Source organism: Ambystoma mexicanum, chromosome 3p (genome assembly GCF_040938575.1).
Source record: "Ambystoma mexicanum isolate Mex_15411 chromosome 3p, UKY_AmexF1_1, whole genome shotgun sequence".
Lineage (NCBI taxonomy): Eukaryota > Metazoa > Chordata > Amphibia > Caudata > Ambystomatidae > Ambystoma > Ambystoma mexicanum.
The window spans coordinates 205476331-205497107 of NC_090925.1; positions in this window are offsets into that span (position 1 = coordinate 205476331).

Genomic DNA, 20777 nt, shown 5'->3' on the forward strand with positions numbered 1-20777 from the left:
ATACAGGAGATCCCTGTGACTAGTGAGGCGGGTTACGCTGCCTTGATGAAGCGGTTGGGGGTCAGCAAATTAGAAGACTTGTTCCCGAATGGTAGGTTCATTTCTATTGATCAGCTAAGAGGAAGAGGGGCCCTATCGGCGTTGGATGTATTCCTGTACTTTAGGCTTTGGGTGGTGCTACAGCGGCTATTCCCGGCTTTCCCCGAGCAACCCCAAGTGGCTAAGCTGTTGGACAGGGTGATAAAGGGGGACCTGGATCAGAGGATGCTCTCGAAGCTGTATGCAATAACTTTGGAGATCAGGCCATCGACTGCAACGTCATCACGGGAGATTTGGGAAAAGTTGCTGGGTAGGGAGATTTCGGAGGGCATATGGGAATACTGTTGCAAAGGGACTAGAAAGGGGGCGATCAATACTAATTTTAAACTCCTCCATTTTAAATTCTTGCATCAATATTACTACTCTCCGGCAATATTACATCAGTATTTCCCACAAAGGTCTCGGGCCTGTATGATGTGTGGATGCGAACCTGCAGGATTTCTCCATGTGGCATGGGAATGTGGGCTACTTAACCATTTTTGGGAGGGGGTGTTTGAAGTGATTGGGGAAATTGCGGGTCAGCGGTTTGCTCCAGATCCGATAATGGGCTTGCTGGGTTACACTGCACAGGTGCCGAAAGAGACTCGGAAACTGATAAGCCTCCTGCTGATCTTGGCCAAGCGCAGGGTCGCTATGGGATGGGGTAAGAAATGTGCCCCAACGATTGCTCAATGGTCTCAGGACATTCTGTATTGCAACGACATGGAAACGAGATGGGGCATAATGCAAGGGATGGTCTGGGGGGACAGGAAGATATGGGACGCGTATACGTCATATCTTCTCAACCAACCGGGTGGAGATGAGCCTAGCTCTTGTTCATTGCAGGAACGTTCGAGTTAATCACCACCAAACTGAACGGCTCACGCGCCATGTGGCGTTTATCATAATCATGCGGTCCCGGATAATTAAAATACTGGGGGAGGTGGAGGGAATGCGCTGAACTGTGGCCCTTCGATTTTGCTGCATGGACACCTGGGACTTGGCCCTGTATAGCGTGTGCTCTTCATTGACATACGTCTTAGTTTGTTGGTTGTGTACTTTGGTTCGCCTTAATGTGTGGCGGTTAACCCGTGTGCCCATGTAAGGGGTGGTTGGGGGGAAGAGGCGGTGTCGGGCGTTGCTTGGGAGTTGTTGTTTATATGAAATGCTAATAAAGAAAGTTTTAAAAAAAAGTGTTAGTAACATGGTGTTAGTTCCCATTCATGGACTTCCATAGGACTCATTTGGGACCTTGGAGGAATTATCACAGATAGTAATTCCGCCTGTGGTAATTCCTCCTGTTTTGGTGGTAAAATGGAGATAGTACATCCAGCCAACTGCTCGGGGCATTTCCTCAACTTCCACCTTTTTTTTATTGCACCTTCATACTAGTAACTCCCATAGTCAATTGCAAATTATGAAACCAGGAAATCTGGCCTAGAGTCCCAGCTTCTCCACTTGATCAAAGCATGTGCTCCTGGGCAAATTACTTTGCATTACTGTCCTTTGGTTTCCTTATCTAACACAATGATTACTGACCTGAAGTGATTCTTTAGGTGTCCACTGCACAGAGACTCACTTATCCATGGTTTACGAGACTGCAGTTTTGCAATGTATATAATAGTAATATTGACCATTTATCAAGTGCATTCCACAGGTTCAAGTGTCTCTTATGTGACTCATAGTTTCATCAATTCTGAGCTATGGTTCTTTCCTCATAAACGAAGTGACGTAGATGATACTGCAGTGCCATTAATGTGGTAAAGGAGGCATGGGTTGGTGGTTTGAGAGCGCAAAGGAGAATTCTGTGTAGGAGACATGAAAGGATGTGATTAAGACTAAAGTACATCCTGTAAATGTAGGGGACTGGAACAAAAGATATGACGACACAGCGGTCACAGTGATGTATAGCTATCGTTTCTATTTAACCTACTTAATAAAGTGCCTGTCCTTTTTAGTTGGGTAAACAGAATGGCCCTCATTACGACCCTGGCGGAAATCGCGGTGCAAAATGCACCATGGAGCACGGCGGAAAGCTGCCGATAGCGCCATGGGGGTTGGCGGATTTTCCGCCCCATTCCGACCTTGGCGGGGCGGTAAATCCCCATCCCCCATTTTACCCTTCCCCATTCCCATTTTTGCCCCATAGGGTATAATGGGAGTGGGGAAGGCGTTAATTACGCCACCTCAAAATACGGTGGCGTAATTAACGACAAGGTCCCGTAGCGCCATGGATTTCTCCGCCCGGAAAAACCAGGCGGAAAACGCTCCATGGCGCTACGGAAACTCGTAGTAGGGCGGACGGGTCCGCCGCGAATAACGCTGGCGTAAACCCACTCCGCCAGGGTCGTAATGAGGCCCATTTGTTTGGAAAAACACGGAACCCCCGCCCCTAATATTATTGACTATGTTACGCCTTGATCCTAAACTGTGACACCCATCACCATTTCAGCATTGAGATGAACACACACACACACACACACACACACAGTTCTAACAATACTGCAGAACCTTTTGTTATACAAATACTAAAACCCACACACAACTCTGAAGATGTAGCTCAGTCCTACACTGTGCCTCCTACTGCGATTTAAGTACTGAGGCTCACACATACCTCTGCCTAAGCATCTCATCCTTAATCTGTGGCACCCACTACTATTCCAGTACTGAGGCTCACAAATACCTCTGCCGAAGCATCTCATCCTTAATATGTGGCACCCACTACTATTGCAGTACTGAGGCTCACACATACCTCTGCCGAAGCATCTCATCCTTAATATGTGGCACCCACTACTATTGCAGTACTGAGGCTCACACATACCTCTGCCGAAGCATCTCATCCTTAATCTGTGGCACCCACTACTATCCCGGTACTGAGGCTCACACATACCTCTGCCGAAGCATCTCATCCTTAATCTGTGGCACCCACTACTATTCCAATACTGAGGCTCACACTCTGCCGAAGCATCTTTACCTTAATATGTGGCATCCACTACTATTCCAGTACTGAGGCTCACACATACCTCTGCCGAAGCATCTGAACCTTAATCTGGGGCACCCACTACTATTCCAGTACTGAGGCTCACACATACCTCTGTCGAAGCATCTCAACCATAATCTGTGGCACCCACTACTATTCCAGTACAGAAGCTCACACATACCTCTGCCGAATCATCTGAACCTTAATCTATGGCACCCACTACTATTCCAGTACTGAGGCGCATACATACCTCTGTCGAAGCATCTGAACCTTAATCTGTGGCACTCACTACTATTCCAGTACTGAGGCGCACACATACCTCTTCTGAAGCATCACAACCTTTATCTGTGGCACCCACTACTATTCCAGTACTGAGGCTCACACATACCTCTGCCGAAGCAACTCAACCTTAATCTGAGGCACCCACTAGTTTTCCAGTACTGAGGCTCACAAATACCTCTGCCGGAGCATCTCAACCTTAATCTGTGGCACCCACTACTATTCCAGTACTGAGGTGCACACATACCTCTGCCGGAGCATCTCAACCTTTATCTGTGGCACCCACTACTATTCCAGTACTGAGGTTCACACATACCTCTGCCAAACCATCTGAACGTTAATCTGTAGCACCTACTACAATTCCAGTACTGAGGCTCACACATACCACTGCCGAAGCAACTCAACCTTAATCTGAGGCACCCACTAGTTTTCCAGTACTGAGGCTCACAAATACCTCTGCCGGAGCATCTCAACCTTAATCTGTGGCACCCACTACTATTCCAGTACTGAGGTGCACACATACCTCTGCCGGAGCATCTCAACCTTAATCTGTGGCACCCACTACTATTCCAGTACTGAGGTGCACACATACCTCTGCCAGAGCATCTCAACCTTAATCTGCAGCACCCACTACTATTCCAGTACTGAATACTGACGCTCACTTATACCTCTGCTGAAGCATTGCAACCTTAATCTGTGGCACCCACTCCTAGTCCAGTACTGAGACGCACACATACCTTTGATGAAGCATCTCATCCTTAATCTGTGCACCCAATACTATTCCAGTACTGAGGCTCACACATACCTCTGCCAAAGCATCTCATCCTTAATCTGTGGCACCCACTACTATTCCAGTACTGAGGCTCACACATAACTCTGCCGAAGCATCGCAACCTTAATCTTTGGAACCCACTACTATTCCAGTACTAAGGCTCACACATACCTCTGCCGAAGCATCACAACCTTAATCTGTGGCACCCAATACTATTCCAGTACTGAGGCTCACACATACCTCTGCCAAAGCATCTCATCCTTAATCTGTGCACCCAGTACTATTCCAGTACTGAGGCGCACACATACCTCTGCCGAAGCATCTGAACCTTGATCTTTAGCACCCAGTACTATTCCAGTACTGAAGCTCACACATACCTCTGCCAAAGCATCTGAACCTTAATCTTTGGCACCCACTACTATTCCAGTACTGAAGCTCACACATACCTCTGCCGAAGCATCTGAACCTTAATCTTTGGAACCCACTACTGTTCCAGTACTGAGGTGCACGCATACATCTGTGGCACCCACTACTATTCCAGTACTGAGGCTCACACATACCTCTGTCTAAGCATCTCAACCGTAATCTGTGGCACCCAATACTATTCCAGTACTGAGGCTCACACATACCTCTGCTGAAGCATCCGAACCTTAATCTGTGGCACTCAGTACTATTCCAGTACTGAGGCTCACACATACCTTTGATGAAGCATCTCATCCTTAATCTGTGCACCCAATACTATTCCAGTACTGAGGCTCACACATACCTCTGCCAAAGCATCTCATCCTTAATCTGTGGCACCCACTACTATTCCAGTACTGAGGCTCACACATAACTCTGCCGAAGCATCGCAACCTTAATCTGCAGCACCCACTACTATTCCAGTACGGAATACTGAAGCTCACACATACCTCTGCCGAAGCATCACAACCTTAATCTGTGGCACCACTACTATTCTAGTACTGAAACTAACACATATCTCTGCCGAAGCATCTCATCCTTAATCTGTGCCCCCAATACTATTCCAGTACTGAGGCTCACACATACTTCTGCCAAAGCATCTCATCCTTAATCTGTGCACCCAATACTATTCCAGTACTGAGACGCACACATACCTCTGCCGAAGCATCTGAACCTTGATCTTTGACACCCACTACTATTCCAGTACTGAAGCTCACACATACCTCTGCCGAAGCATCTGAACCTTAATCTTTGACACCCACTACTATTCCAGTACTGAAGCTTACACATACCTCTGCCGAAGCATCTGAACCTTAATCTTTGGAACCCACTACTATTCCAGTACTATGGCTCACACATACCTCTGCCGAAGCATCACAACCTTAATCTGTGGCACCCACTACTATTCCAGTACTGAGACTCACACATACCTCTGCCGAAGCATCTCATCCTTAATCTGTGCACCCAATACTATTCCAGTACTGAGGCTCACACATACCTCTGCCAAAGCATCTCATCCTTAATCTGTGCACCCAATACTATTCCAGTACTGAGGCGCACACATACCTCTGCCGAAGCATCTGAACCTTGATCTTTAGCACCCAGTACTGTTCCAGTACTGAGGTGCACGCATACATCTGTGGCACCCACTACTATTCCAGTACTGAGGCTCACACATACCTCTGTCTAAGCATCTCAACCTTAATCTGTGGCACCCACTACTATCATAGTACTGAGGCTCAGACATACATCTGCCGAAGCATCTCATCCTTAATCTGTGGCACCCACTACTATTCCAGTACTGAAGCTCACACATACCTCTGCCGAAGCATCACAACCTTAATCTGTGGCACCACTACTATTCTAGTACTGAAACTAACACATATCTCTGCCGAAGCATCTCATCCTTAATCTGTGCACCCAATACTATTCCAGTACTGAGGCTCACACATACTTCTGCCAAAGCATCTCATCCTTAATCTGTGCACCCAATACTATTCCAGTACTGAAACGCACACATACCTCTGCCGAAGCATCTGAACCTTGATCTTTGGCACCCACTACTATTCCAGTACTGAAGCTCACACATACCTCTGCCGAAGCATCTGAACCTTAATCTTTGGCACCCACTACTATTCCAGTACTGAAGTTTACACATACCTCTGCCGAAGCATCTGAACCTTAATCTTTGGAACCCACTACTATTCCAGTACTAAGGCTCACACATACCCCTGCCGAAGCATCACAACCTTAATCTGTGGCACCCACTACTATTCCAGTACTGAGACTCACACATACCTCTGCCGAAGCATCTCACCCTTAATCTGTGCACCCAATACTATTCCAGTACTGAGGCTCACACATACCTCTGCCAAAGCATCTCATCCTTAATCTGTGCACCCAATACTATTCCAGTACTGAGGCGCACACATACCTCTGCCGAAGCATCTGAACCTTGATCTTTGGCACCCAGTACTATTCCAGTACTGAAGCTCACACATACCTCTGCCAAAGCATCTGAACCTTAATCTTTGGCACCCACTACTATTCCAGTACTGAAGCTCACACATACCTCTGCCGAAGCATCTGAACCTTAATTTTTGGAACCCACTACTGTTCCAGTACTGAGGTGTACGCATACATCTGTGGCACCCACTACTATTCCAGTACTGAGGCTCACACATACCTCTGTCTAAGAATCTCAACCGTAATCTGTGGCACCCACTACTATTCCAGTACTGAGGCTCACACATACCTCTGCCGAAGCATCCGAACCTTAATCTGTGGCACTCAGTACTATTCCAGTACTGAGGCTCACACATACCTCTTCTGAAGCATCTCAACCTTAATCTGTGGCACCCACTACTATCATAGTACTGAGGCTCAGACATACCTCTGCCGAAGCATCTCATCCTTAATCTGTGGCACCCACTACTATTCCAGTACTGAGGCTCACACATACCTCTGCCGAAGCATCTCATCCTTAATCTGTGGCACCCACTACTATTCCAATACTGAGGCTCACACTCTGCCGAAGCATCTCTACCTTAATATGTGGCATCCACTACTATTCCAGTACTGAGGCTCACACATACCTCTGCCGAAGCATCTGAACCTTAATCTGGGGCACCCACTACTATTCCAGTACTGAGGCTCACACATACCTCTGTCAAAGCATCTCAACCTTAATCTGTGGCACCCACTACTATTCCAGTACAGAAGCTCACACATACCTCTGCTGAATCATCTGAACCTTAATCTATGGCACCCACTACTATTCCAGTACTGAGGCACATACATACCTCTGTCGAAGCATCTGAACCTTAATCTGTGGCACCCACTACTATTCCAGTACTGAGGCGCACACATACCTCTTCTGAAGCATCACAACCTTTACCTGTGGCACCCACTACTATTCCGGTACTGAGGCTCAAACATACCTCTGCCGAAGCAACTCAACCTTAATCTGCGGCACCCACTAGTTTTCCAGTACTGAGGCTCACACATACCTCTGTCGGAGCATCTCAACCTTAATCTGTGGCACCCACTACTATTCCAGTACTGAGGTGCACACATACCTCTGCTGGAGCATCTCAACAGTAATCTGTGGCACCCACTACTATTCCAGTACTGAGGCTCACACATACCTCTGCCAAAGCATCTGAACGTTAATCTGTGGCACCTACTACTATTCCAGTACTGAGGCTCACACATACCTCTGCCAGAGCATCTCAACCTTAATCTGCAGCACCCACTACTTTTCCAGTACTGAATACTGACGCTCACATATACCTCTGCCGAAGCATTGCAACCTTAATCTGTGGCACCCACTACTATTCCAGTACTGAGACGCACACATACCTTTGATGAAGCATCTCATCCTCAATCTGTGCACCCAATACTATTCCAGTACTGAGGCTCACACATACCTCTGCCAAAGTATCTCATCCTTAATCTGTGGCACCCACTACCAGTCCAGTACTGAGGCTCACACATACCTCTGCCAAAGCATCGCAACCTTAATCTGCGGCACCCACTACTATTCCAGTACGGAATACTGAAGCTCACACATACCTCTGCCGAAGCATCACAACCTTAATCTGTGGCACCACTACTATTCTAGTACTGAGACTAACACATACATCTGCCGAAGCATCTCATCCTTAATCTGTGCACCCAATACTATTCCAGTACTGAGGCTCACACATACCTCTGCCGAAGCATCTCATCCTTAATCTGTGCACCCAATCGTATTCCAGTATTGAGGCTCACACATACCTCTGCCAAAGCATTGCAACCTTAATCTGCGGCACCCAATACTATTCCAGTACGGAATACTGAAGCTCACACATACCTCTGCCGAAGCATCACAACCTTAATCTGTGGCACCACTACTATTCTAGTACTGAGACTAACACATACCTCTGCCGAAGCATCTCATCCTTATTCTGTGCACCCAATACTATTCCAGTACTGAGGCTCACACATACCTCTGTCTAAGCATCTCAACCGTAATCTGTGGCACCCACTACTATTCCAGTACTGAGGCTCACACATACCTCTGCCGAAGCATCCGAACCTTAATCTGTGGCACTCAGTACTATTCCAGTACTGAGGCTCACACATACCTTTTCTGAAGCATCTCAACCTTAATCTGTGGCACTCACTACTATCATAGTACTGAGGCTCACACATACCTCTGCTAAAGCATCTCTTCCTCTGCCGAAGCATCCCAACCTTAATCTGTGGCACTCAGTACTATGCCAGTACTGAGGCTCACACAGACCTCTGCCGAAGCATCCGAACCTTCATCTGTGGCACTCAGTACTATTCCAGTACTGAGGCTCACACATACCTCGTGCGAAGCATCTCAACCTTAATCTGTGGCACCCACTACTATCATAGTGCTGAGGCTCACACATACCTCTGCCAAAGCATCTCTACCTCTGCCGAAGCATCCCAACCTTAATCAGTGGCACTCAGTACTATGCCAGTACTGATGCTCACACACACCTCTGCCGAAGCATCTCAACCTTAATCTGTGGCACCCACTACTATTCCAGTACTGAGGCTCGCACATACCTCTGCCGAAGCATCCAAACCTGAATCTGTGGCACCCACTACTATTCCAGTACTGAGGCTCACACATACCTCTGCCAAAGCATCTCATCCTTAATCTGTGGCACCCACTACTACTATCCCAGTACTGAGGCTCACACATACCTCTGCCGAAGCATCTGTGGCACCCACTAGCATCACGCATGCATGATTGGCTCGTACCTTGTACTAATATACAGACCTAGGTGGTGGCTTCCTACAGTGCCGGGTTATACACATTTTCCCAAATTGGTCTGGGCAAGCGAGTGCAGCAAGTGCATCCAAGCCAATTCAGAGAGAATTGGAGGGATTCTGCACCCCAGAGAAATGATTTTAAATAATAAGCCAAAATGGTGCAGCACATATTTCAGAAATAGTATGCAAAAAGCCAACAAAAATTACTATCCACGCAAATAGATGCCAGGTTGCCAACAGTGCACATTTGCAACATATTTTATTGCTCTCTGTGCCCTAGGAAAAACATAAGGTAAGACCCTGTCTCAACATTATATACCTAGACTGCCACTGCAAAATGCATATTTTAATTATGTTTGTGCCCAAATATTATCATGAGGCCTGTCTGAGGAATGTATGCCAGTGCCACCCCACATACATGCTGGCTGTCCCAAAAGATAACGATGCAGCTCATTTCAACAATAGATGCTAATCCTGCCTCCACTTTCATACTGGTTGTGCCCATTGAAAATCTGGCGGCTTTTCTCATCAATGTATACATCATTGTCACTGTAGAACACATGTCACATGTTCATACTGCCTGTGCCCAGGGTGTGCTCTAGTGTGGTTCTCAACGTCTAGGTTCTTCTCAATGTGCCCGTATTCTGCCCCACTACATCTCTCTGTGCCTAATTTATGTCTCACTGTTCTTAGGTTCTCACTCAATGCCACTCTCTAACCCAATTTCTGCCTCAATGTGTCTCACTCTTTCTAGGTTCTACCCCACTGTCACTATCTGTAATCAAGTTCTGCCTCACAGTTGCTCTCTGTGCCGAGGTTCTGCCGAATGTGGCTACTGATGCTCTCCAAATTGTTTCACTGACCCTAATAATCACCCCACACCCCAACGTTCCGTAATTCTAACACACACAAGCACTTTTAAAACACGTACCTACTATTCTGTTCCTGGTTCCTTGTCTCATCACCTGGCGTGTTTTCCTTTTCACATGGAAACTGGAAGCTGGCAGGGAAATTTGATTACCTCTGCTCCAGGAATCTCAAATATATGTCCTGATCGCTGCCATGGGCCAGAACTCCCTGAAACCACCTTGGTGCCTGCACAGACAGAGGGCACGCAGGCCCCCAGTGGTGGAGCACCCCATAATACCACATATGAGCCTGCAGGACCTTCATACCTGGAGGCACTATATTGCACTGTCATTTGCCAAGCTCCCTGTTATGTTCATGTGTTTTGTTTGTTCAGAAATGGAGAGTTGAGGCACCGTAGGAGAACACTGCTGCAGCAATCCTCATAGCAGGATTAGGAACATTCAACCACCCCAGTCTTTATGGAGCCGCACTGGCTACCCCTTCCAGCACACATCATGTTCAGGACCGTCTGCACCACCTACAAGGCATTCGCAACCAACACACAAGCTTATCTGGCCAAGAAACTCACCACCTCCAAAGGCCAGCACAGCGCGCAACACCACAGCACCGCCAGCCTGGAAACAAAGAACTGCAAGAGGGGAAACAGGGAACAAGCCTTTTCCTACCATGCACCGCGTCTCTGGAACAAGTTACCAATATATATATAAGACTGGTCACCTCCAGCCTACCTTCTAGTCAAAGAATAATTCATCAGTCACTGTTCACTCTACTCAACCCTAATTCATCGTATGGTGCACCCCCTATTCGCCCTAGCCCCTCGGCTACAACCCCACATACTTACTTGCACCTGCCTGGTTGTGTCCCCATGTACAGTGCAGTATTTGTTTTCAGCACAGTTCCTACTTCATAAATTCCATGCAAACATTAAAGGGGTCTGATTGGTGAAAAGGAAATGAGACTGGTTGAACACATTGCTTGGAACGTTCTCATTAGTGTTAATGTACAGGGCCAATGTTTCATTATAGGGGCCTAATCATGTATTTATTATTTTATTCATCTATATTTATTTATGTATGTATGTATGTATTTATTTATTTATTTATTTATTTATTTATTTATTTATTTATACTCCTGATTATGCAGAAAGTATTCACTGCTCTTAGGGTATGTGAAAGTACCTGGACCTGACCTCATTTAGAGAGTTTCCAGCTGTGGAAATGGCTGTATTTAAAGTTTCCACTGCTCTGGCTTTCGACTGTGACTCCACCATTAGAAAGCGGGTGGAAAATCTGACGGTCTCCATGCACAACTCAATGTGGCACCAGCCTTTAATGTTATGCACGGCAATGGACATCAATGCATTAGTCTCAGAAGAATGGCTTAGTGAACACTTCCTGGACTTGACCCTGAGCTGTTTTCCTAGATTTAGAGCCTGAAAGGTGCCGGTACATTAACCCACTAAAGCAGGGTTGTCCAACTCCAGGGCTGGAAAGCTGACGGGTTTTCAGGATATCCCTCATTAATATTCATGAGATAAATGTGCATACATTTAGAATACGTGTATGCAAATTTATCTCATGAATATTCATTAGGGGTATCCTGAAATTCCAACATGTTTCCGGCCCTGGAGGCCTGGAGTTGGACAACCCTGCCCTAAAGTATCTCACAGGACATGAAGGGTGAACTGCAAGATATTTATTGTTACTTCATGTATAGGGCGCTTCGATCCTGGGGTATCTTGGTGCTCGGAGTAGTAACACTGTCAAGAAGAAATGGGAAGGGAGAGGTTATTACACAAATCTTTTAATTCTCTTCCTATAGGGATGAAGTTCTTCAATCCCTTGGTTCGCCTCTGGAGGATTATTCCAAAGTCTTGCAGATAACAGGTTCTGTGGAAGGCCGTAGACCTTTGAAATCATGTAATGGCAGCCGTCCAACATGTTACAGTTCTGTGGGTAGGAGAGGACATATGCCATTTGAAGTGTTGTTCTACATACAAGGGGGCTCTGCCATAAAGGGCTTTATGCACTCAGGTAGGCAGCTTAAAATGCACCTTGGGTTTGACTGGAAGACAATGTAGTTTCTTGAGAATTGGCGAAATATGGCCTTGTCTTGGAGTGTTGCTTACTCTATGGGCTACAGTGTATTGAAGTACCTGCAGGTGCTGTAAAATGTGTTTGTCAGAGCCTGCATCGAGGTAGTTGCAAAAATAGCGCTGGGCCTTATTATAAATTGCGCAAAAGTAGCGCTCTGTGCTTCAGATATCAGGGGCCCAAGTTGCCTTAGTGGCATCAAGTAATACTTGGCAGAGCTAGCAATGCCATTGGCTTAATAGGTCTAGGAGCACGAGGGGGGCAGTACTGCCCTCATCGATCATTTGCAGAAGGATATCCTTAAGATCTGTGCCTGTGTTAGGACAAAAGCCAGAATGCCTATCTCCGAAGAGCTGGAGTTGCTTTCAGGTGGGTTTGAAGCTGTCTGGTGGCCGCCGTGTCTAGGATTTTTAAGAGGAAAGGAACGTCAGTCAAAGGATGGTACCTGGCACAGTCCTCGCAATCCAAGGAGTTTTTTTTGTACTGTTTTTTATTGCACTTGGTATATATCGATATCATTACCGTACATTGAGTAGAGAAACATGGTCAAATCAAAATACAATCATGCTAAATACACACTTATAGACATGCATAGAAAATGTTGGGTGTTCTGACAGTTCGATTCAGGGGGACTGGTCGATCCTGGCTAGATACACCTGGAATTCAGACCATATGTTCTTAGGGTTGTTGGGACCTGACACTAAGGTGATATATAGTTCCACTGTATCACTAGCCCAGACAACGTCATGTATCCATATCTCTTTTGTGACGGGTTGTCTATGTGTCCATCTCATAAGGATAGTTCTCTTGGCCAAAAGCAACCTCAAGTTCCAGAACCTGCGCTAAATTACTCCCATCCGGCAGACAAAGCCTAGTATACAGTCTCATGGCGATAAGCCCAAATGCTCCCCCATTATATCAGACAAAGAAGCTTTAACAGCATCCCAGTACACCCATAGTTTGGGGCTGGACCAGAGCATGTACAGCAGGTGAGCATCGTCATCCCTGCATCTGGGTTATGCCTTTGTCCCATTTGCCCGAAACAGGTTACGTCTTGCCTGGGAGTGGTATAGTCTGTTCAAAACCTTGAAATATATGAGTCTATATTTCCAATGATACCCCATTGGACAATAGACAGTGCCCTTTCAATTGAGAACCGGTAAATTCTACCTGAAGATCTTCGCCCCTGTAGAGGAGGTCCCAAACAAAACCTGCACTCCAGTCGCCCATTTTGAAGTACCGGGAATGTTCACACCAAAATGTGTGATGTATGATGAGCAAATAAACCAGCAGAGAGCCGCAGTAGGGCTCTGCCCAGTGCCTATCAGAAGAACAGCACCTATTGAAGTACCAATACCAAGAAAACCATGGACAGTAAGGTATCCATTAAGAAAATCCTACCAACAAATGAAATTAAATGAAGATTGCCTAAGTACAGTCCCGGAAGAAACCAAAAAGGCCTTAATGGAAGACGAATGGTGATGTCACAAGGACCCGCACTGACTTGCAGATAGAAGAATTGACAACCCGAGAATGATGCAAAGAGACGAAACGCCATGAATAAGGAAATCGTGAACCTAAAGTGAAAGGACGATGTCGAAATGCAAAAGAAGTTTAAAGCTGTAAGCAAGATGAAGACATCCGACCAGTTTACACCTGTAAATATGCTTGGAACCGCAAGAAAGCTAAGAAAACTGTGCAGCTTGCTATGCTTAGTAGAAGAATAGTGCGGCAAGCGCCATTAAACATAATCTACCTCAAAACAAAGCACAGTATTATAAGTGTATTTCTACTTTGCACAAGAAGCAGAATCAACCCAGGTTACTGAAGGCCGAATGTGAAAGATTAATATTTAGCAAAACGAGAAGAGACGGCACGGAAACCCAAGGTCATACCAATAGAAGAAGCGAACAGTAGCTACATTTAATTGAAACTAAGAACAGAATATCCTGCCTCTGAAAGGTCGAGATAAGAAGATGTAGGCAGGTGGCGGGCTAAATGAGAATCAAATACACATATTGAGAGAAAAGAGACATATTCACGGTGACCAGCTGAGCAAGAAGAAGCGAGGGTTCACACCTACGCTTGGCACCTGACCAGGCAGCGATATCAGAACTTTTTTCTAGACAGAAGAGGCAGTCTCGAGGCCAACCACAGTGAACTAATTAACACATGGCTACTAAAGTGATGATTGTTTGTAACCATAATCGGAGGAAGGCGGGTAACAAGGGGCACCCCGCACCTGGCCGACCATTCTACGTGCTGATAAGCGAAGTGGAAAAGTATGCATGGGGTTGTTGCCAACCCAATCACCATGGACCAAATAATCTAGGGTCCTATAGTTAGTAGAACCAATGGGACGTCGTACTTTTACAGTAGTCATTTTTGAAGGAAGTGCATAGAGGCACACCTGACAGTGTTTATCCAATCCCCTCACTCCGTTACCATATACAGATATAGTACCTATAGTAAAGTTACCTTTTCCTAACCAATAGAATTGCATGTTAACTTTTGCGTGTTACATGTCAATGATGACGATTTTTGAGTATAAATGTTACAACTTTTATGACGTTCGTTGGAGTTGAAGCGAGAAGGACGATTACATCACTGCTGATATCCATAACTCCCCGTTTTCTGTATTTGTCATTAAACGGATTCCCTTTGCCAAACCATTGAGTTGTCCTTATTGATTGGTGTTGGAGTAATGAATCTGCACCCCATCCATCTCAAGGGTACAGTTATCTCGTCTTAAAGTACTTCTGAGCAAACCTCGGCTCTATGGGCCAGCCGGGGGTCTCGGAGTACACTTGGTAGCAGAAATTGATGGTTATCGATTAGAATAAGACACCCATTGACCGTCGGCATAAAGTAAATCTAGTTCTTCAGCGATATCACAAGTCCTTTGCCATTCGGCCGACTAGACCGTGAAGCTCCCCTTAGACAGTGGTAGTGTAAGAAAAGAAAACCTGCAGGACAAGGTCTGAAGGGACCTGTATTTCCCCACGTAAACCCTTCCCATTCCTACGAGCAGCTGAGTGGGAGAAAAGCCGAAGAAGGCGGTAACGAAGGCGGTGATCCCAAGGATACAGAGAGGAAATATGCGAACGGTGAGTGAAAAAGACTGAGTGTTTTGGCAAAAGTGCATGCTCTAGAACAAGTAAAGGGAAAAGGTAACAGAGGGAGGCGGAAAAACAAAATATAGCTAGAAGTAGAGAAGAATGCATATATCTAAGGGGAGGGGAATAATGACTCAAGAGTCACTGTGAAGTAACTAAAGACAAGATACCGGGAGGACACCTGAGAAGAGAGAGGATTTGCCTTATTCCTACGCTAATATAGCAGCTAGAAGAAACGTTTATCCAGAGTCCCAAATAAAGGGGAACAAATAGACTACCACAGTGATTAAAGACGCCACGAAAGGGATATTTTTAAACTCCATGTTGGGGTAAAATTTAGAGGCAGAGATACATGTGACCAGCTGGTGTTTGTCTAGTCCAGTGGTCTTCAAACTTTTTTGGCCTGGGCCACCCCTGAGTAAACTGTGGGCAGGCCAGCCCCCCCCCAAATGTGGCAGATGAACCTTTGTGCGCTGTCACCGCACCCTACTCCCAGTACAGAACCTGGGCTCTCCCCATCCTGCTCCCACCACTATCCCAGTGCTGCCACCCATTCTGCTCCCACCACAGTCCCATAACACAATCATACACGCATCCATACACATATTTAAATAAAAAAATAAATCACCATAAACGTACCTTCTGCAGGGGCCGGTGCGTGGTTGCTAAAATGCCCTGCTCCAGGTTGCTCTGCCCGTATATGCGAGGAGGCGCAGGAGCACCCCCTCGCACATGCATACATGCAGTGCCCCAGCGAGCATTTCTAATGAGCTATTCAAGGCTGGCGAAGCAAAACGCCCCCAGCGTTGCATGGCTCAGTGATCATGTGTGGCTGGGGAACTGAAATGTCAAAGGCAAATAGTGTTTCCCTTTGACAGTTCAGCCAGCCCAGGAACACTCCCTCAGCTGGAAAAAGCAGCAGAGGGAGTCCTCAGTGTTTCACTGGGCTGGCTCCTCGGCTCCTCCATAATGGTTGAGGGGGCCAGTGAGTGGACGCCCCCTCACCCATTATGGATGAGCTGACAGGCTTGGACTGGCCTATAGGGCAATAGGGCGATGACCTTACCAAAAATGCAAAATGCTAGTCTAGACCAGTCAAAATGGACCACTTTTTGGGCCAATGTGGGCCAGTTTGAGGAGTTACTTCACTATGCAGTTAGTAGTTTTGACCATTGTTGCTGAATAAATATTCTTTAAATATCACATTTGAACAAAAAAACACCCCCTTGGGTACTATTCAAACAGTCTGTGACTAAAGGACTGAATATCCATTTGCAACTGCTGGCTACTTTTTCATTGGTGCCTAGGGCCGTTTTATGGTCCAGTCTGACCATGTATGCTGCCCCTGCCCATTTACTCCAATCTAAAAAAAAATATATATATTATTTAAAAAAAATATTTCATGCTGTGCTCTCACGCCCCCCCTGGGATACGGCCACGCCCCCCTGGGGGGGGGGCAAAGTTTGAAGACCTCTGGTCTAGTCTGTTAAACGTCTGTCTTACATGTTCTTTGTTGTGACGTCATAAATTAAAAATTTTCTTTAACAAATTGACTTCCATTTTACGCGATTGAATAGCTGAGATAATATAGTATACGGATTGATGTTTTTTGAGTAAAATAGAAGATATCAAATTTTGTGGAAAAATCAGGATTGAAGCTTGCAGTGTTTGGTGCTCCCTCATATTGTTGGAACTGTTTAAGCCACGTGAAGCTTTGACAAGTGTTATATAAGGAAAAAGGGAGCAGATGTAAGCATGGAAGACATAACTCCATTGGCACACCTATGCAAACAATTGCTGAAACATGCACCTAAGCTGAAAAAATACAGTACAGAGTGGGTTAAGGGGACCGCCCCCAAAATGTTTATGCCATGGCCACAGGGCGGGTCCTTATCTAAAGCTGTTTTGCAACACATGATGACATACTTGCACACCACACACAGAGGCAAAAAGTTAGCCAAACGCATAGCTGTTCTAGAGCTTTGGAAAATGTATGAACAGGGAAAGAAAGAGGAGCCACCAATAGATTGGATACTTAATGTATGTTCAGAGGGGGCTATGACGCCTACCGCGCCATGCGCCCCAGCCGAAATGAAGATTGAAGAAAATAAAGACGAGGGGTTATACACGCTGAGAGAACTTAAAGCAGCTACAGGGTACAGCAACCCGGCATATGAGTCACCTACACAAAGTAGTGATGAAAATCAAGGTAAGGATAAAGATAAGGATATCACCTCCACAGTCCCAAGGGACAAGGAGAGACGTGGTGATGAAAGAAGGAGAGAGAAGGCAAAAGATGGAAAGGAAATGAAGATAGAACTGATGAGATAGCATTCGTAAAAAAACAAATGGATGGGAGGGCAAATCCTATTGAAACTTGATGGCAAAGGCATTGATGATGCGAAGCAAAGAGAGGCTAGATGATGTACAGAGAAAAGAGAAAGAGAAAGAAGTAAGAGATGAAAGAATAATAAAGAAAGATAGACAAAGGCGAGAACAGCTATATCGCGAAGAGCAAGAAAGACAGTTCGATCACAAACAGAGAGCAGACAATGATCAAGACAGACAGAAGCAGCAAAGGTCAGAGGAAGAGCAAAGAATACGAGAGAAGCGAATAAAGAGAAAAAGGGATGAGGAAATCTGAAGGTAAGATGAACGTAGAAATGAAAAGAAAAAGGAAGAAGATAGGGTCAGAGAAGAGGCGAGGAAGTGCAGAGAATTCGATGACGATGTAGAACGTAAGCGAAGACAGAGAGCATGCGATCTTGAATATCTGGGGAGAGAGGTTAAAAAACCTGAGCCAGTAGTAGATTATAGAAGAATTCTTCCCTGCGTACGATTCAATGCCAGGCACGTCTTGGGCGAATATTGAGGATGACTTCGACACCAGAAGCATCAGAGAAACGATCGATAGAATATATGATGAAATGGGGTTAGGACAAATACCCCAAGGGGAGGGAGAAGACGAGTGCCTGGTGAGCACCCAGCTTTACGACGCTGAGGATGTTTCCCGAAGTAGTGGGAATAGAGAACTATCCCTGGATAGACTAGAAATAAGTAAGAACAAAGAAGACACAAGAAGTGGCACGAGTTGGGCACAGACAATGTCCGACTCAGAAAGGGAGGAGTGTGAGGAAAAGGAGGAAGAGAGAAGGAGCGAAAGATGACTCCCAAGGGAGAAAGGAATAAGGTGGTCAGACACTAGCGAGTCTGCACCAAGGGCATCAGAGTCAGCCACACAGTCAGACCGTCACAAAGAAGTATCTCACGGTCAGAGGGGGGTGTCACCACCACCCTATGTGAACAGGCTTAGGTCATTGCCAGGCAGGCGGCGATGCAGGAATATTACCCCTGCACTAGATAGGAGAATAATGAGAGAAAAGAGAGACAGCTATTCAACCCAATTTCTGTTACTCGAAAAAGGGGGGGCAAGACCACAATATATTCCATGGCCACACATGGATCGAGAACATTTGAAATACAAGCTTCCAATGCTAACATCGGGAGCTGGAAAATGGATACACGAGTTAGAAAAATGACAGAAGGGAACACGTTAGCTATAGGGGATATCAAGGGTATCCTAATCGCCATACTTGGTGAGAGAGCAGACGATGTGTGGACAAGGGCAGGTTACACCAGTGTGACCACAATTAATACCGCGCATGTCGGAGCTCCATTTAACAATTGCAGAGCCGCGGTATGGAAGGCACTGCGAGTGCTTTACCCAGACACTTCTGAGATGGGAGCTATAATGACACGTAAAATGAAGGAGTCTGAGGATCCATTAATTTACATACAGAAATTTCAAGACGCGTGGGTACTCGAGACTCATGAATCTTGGGGGAAATCTATACCTGTGTTCTACCATATATTGTGCCAAGGGCTGCCAGAGCCGGTACAGAAACTTCTCAAGAAATTGGTAGGAATTGAGGCTAAGCCATGGTCAGAAATACAGTTGACCATCAAAAAGGAAGCTGCACGAAGAGGTGAGGAAGCGAAATTGGTGCAGAAGAAATTGTCAAAATATGCTCTTGAGGGAGCCATGATAACTGGCACAGCTGAATCGAGCATGCAACAGGTGACTAACCCACAGCAGAGTAATCACCAGGGAACCAGGGAAATACTGTGTTTTACCCCAGGGGAAGAGGATTTAGAGGAAGATGATAGCAGAGCAATCAGGGAGGTTTTCAAAATAATCAAGGAGGTTTTCAAAATATACAACATGGTAATCAAGCTATGTCAAATGGGCAAATGATCCGACTACCGCCAGTATGTTGGTTGTGTGGGATGACAGGGCATTTAGCGCGCACATTCAGAAACCAAGGCATGGTGCAGAATGGCCAAGGGACAGGAGCAGGCACAGCGAATCCACCTGCATTTTTACAGCAGGGTTTTGCACAAAATCACACAGTGAAACAACAGGCGCCAGGAGCGCAACAAGGTTTGCAACCTCAGAATATAATGAGTTTTCCAGAAGGGCAGTCCCAACAGTCACCACTGCAATTGTCACAAATGATGAGCTCAGGGCAGACCATGAACCCTGGAATGGGAAATAACACTGCCAATGGGGAAATCCATCAGAACATGGTGGGCCCAAGCTATATATGGATTAGGACAGCTCACTAGGAACCCTGATGTGTTCTATCCTATCAGTGACACCAGACCCTCACTGGGAACTTAGGGTGGATGTTGTTATAGGGGATAAAGAATATTCCTTCTTAGTTGACACGGGTGCAACACGCTCGTGTATACGTGAAGGCAAGTATTCCTTGTCCGGCTAGGCCATCGATATTCAGAGTTTCACAGGAGCTACAAGTTGTGTTCCCTTCACAAACCCACTTTCAGTCTCTATAGGAGAATGTGAAATGAATGTGCCTTTTTTATATTCACGACAGACCCCAGTAAACATTTTGGGTCGAGATTTAATGACAAAGTTAAATATGACAATCTCATTCACGGAGGAGGGCATAGTATGTTCAGCTCCAGGAATGCACTATTCAAACATATGTGAAATGATTACAGCATACGCAGGACACACAGCTATGAGGGCTATACCATTAGAGCCAGAAATATTCACGTATGGTATGCGCATACTTATGGTGGGGCTAACAAGCCTTGCAGACAGAATCAATTGAACCCCAGATGAGTTTCTATTTAGACCAAGAATACCGATGCACGAGGAGAAGGGACAAGTATTTCCCTTGATGATAAACACAGCTGCAGTACGAGGGAGAATGGCCTTGATTGATGGTTATGACCACGAAGGCCGACAATGATGCGCAGTAATTGCCATTGAAGAAGGATATCGATTGACTGACGTCGCTAATGACGATCTG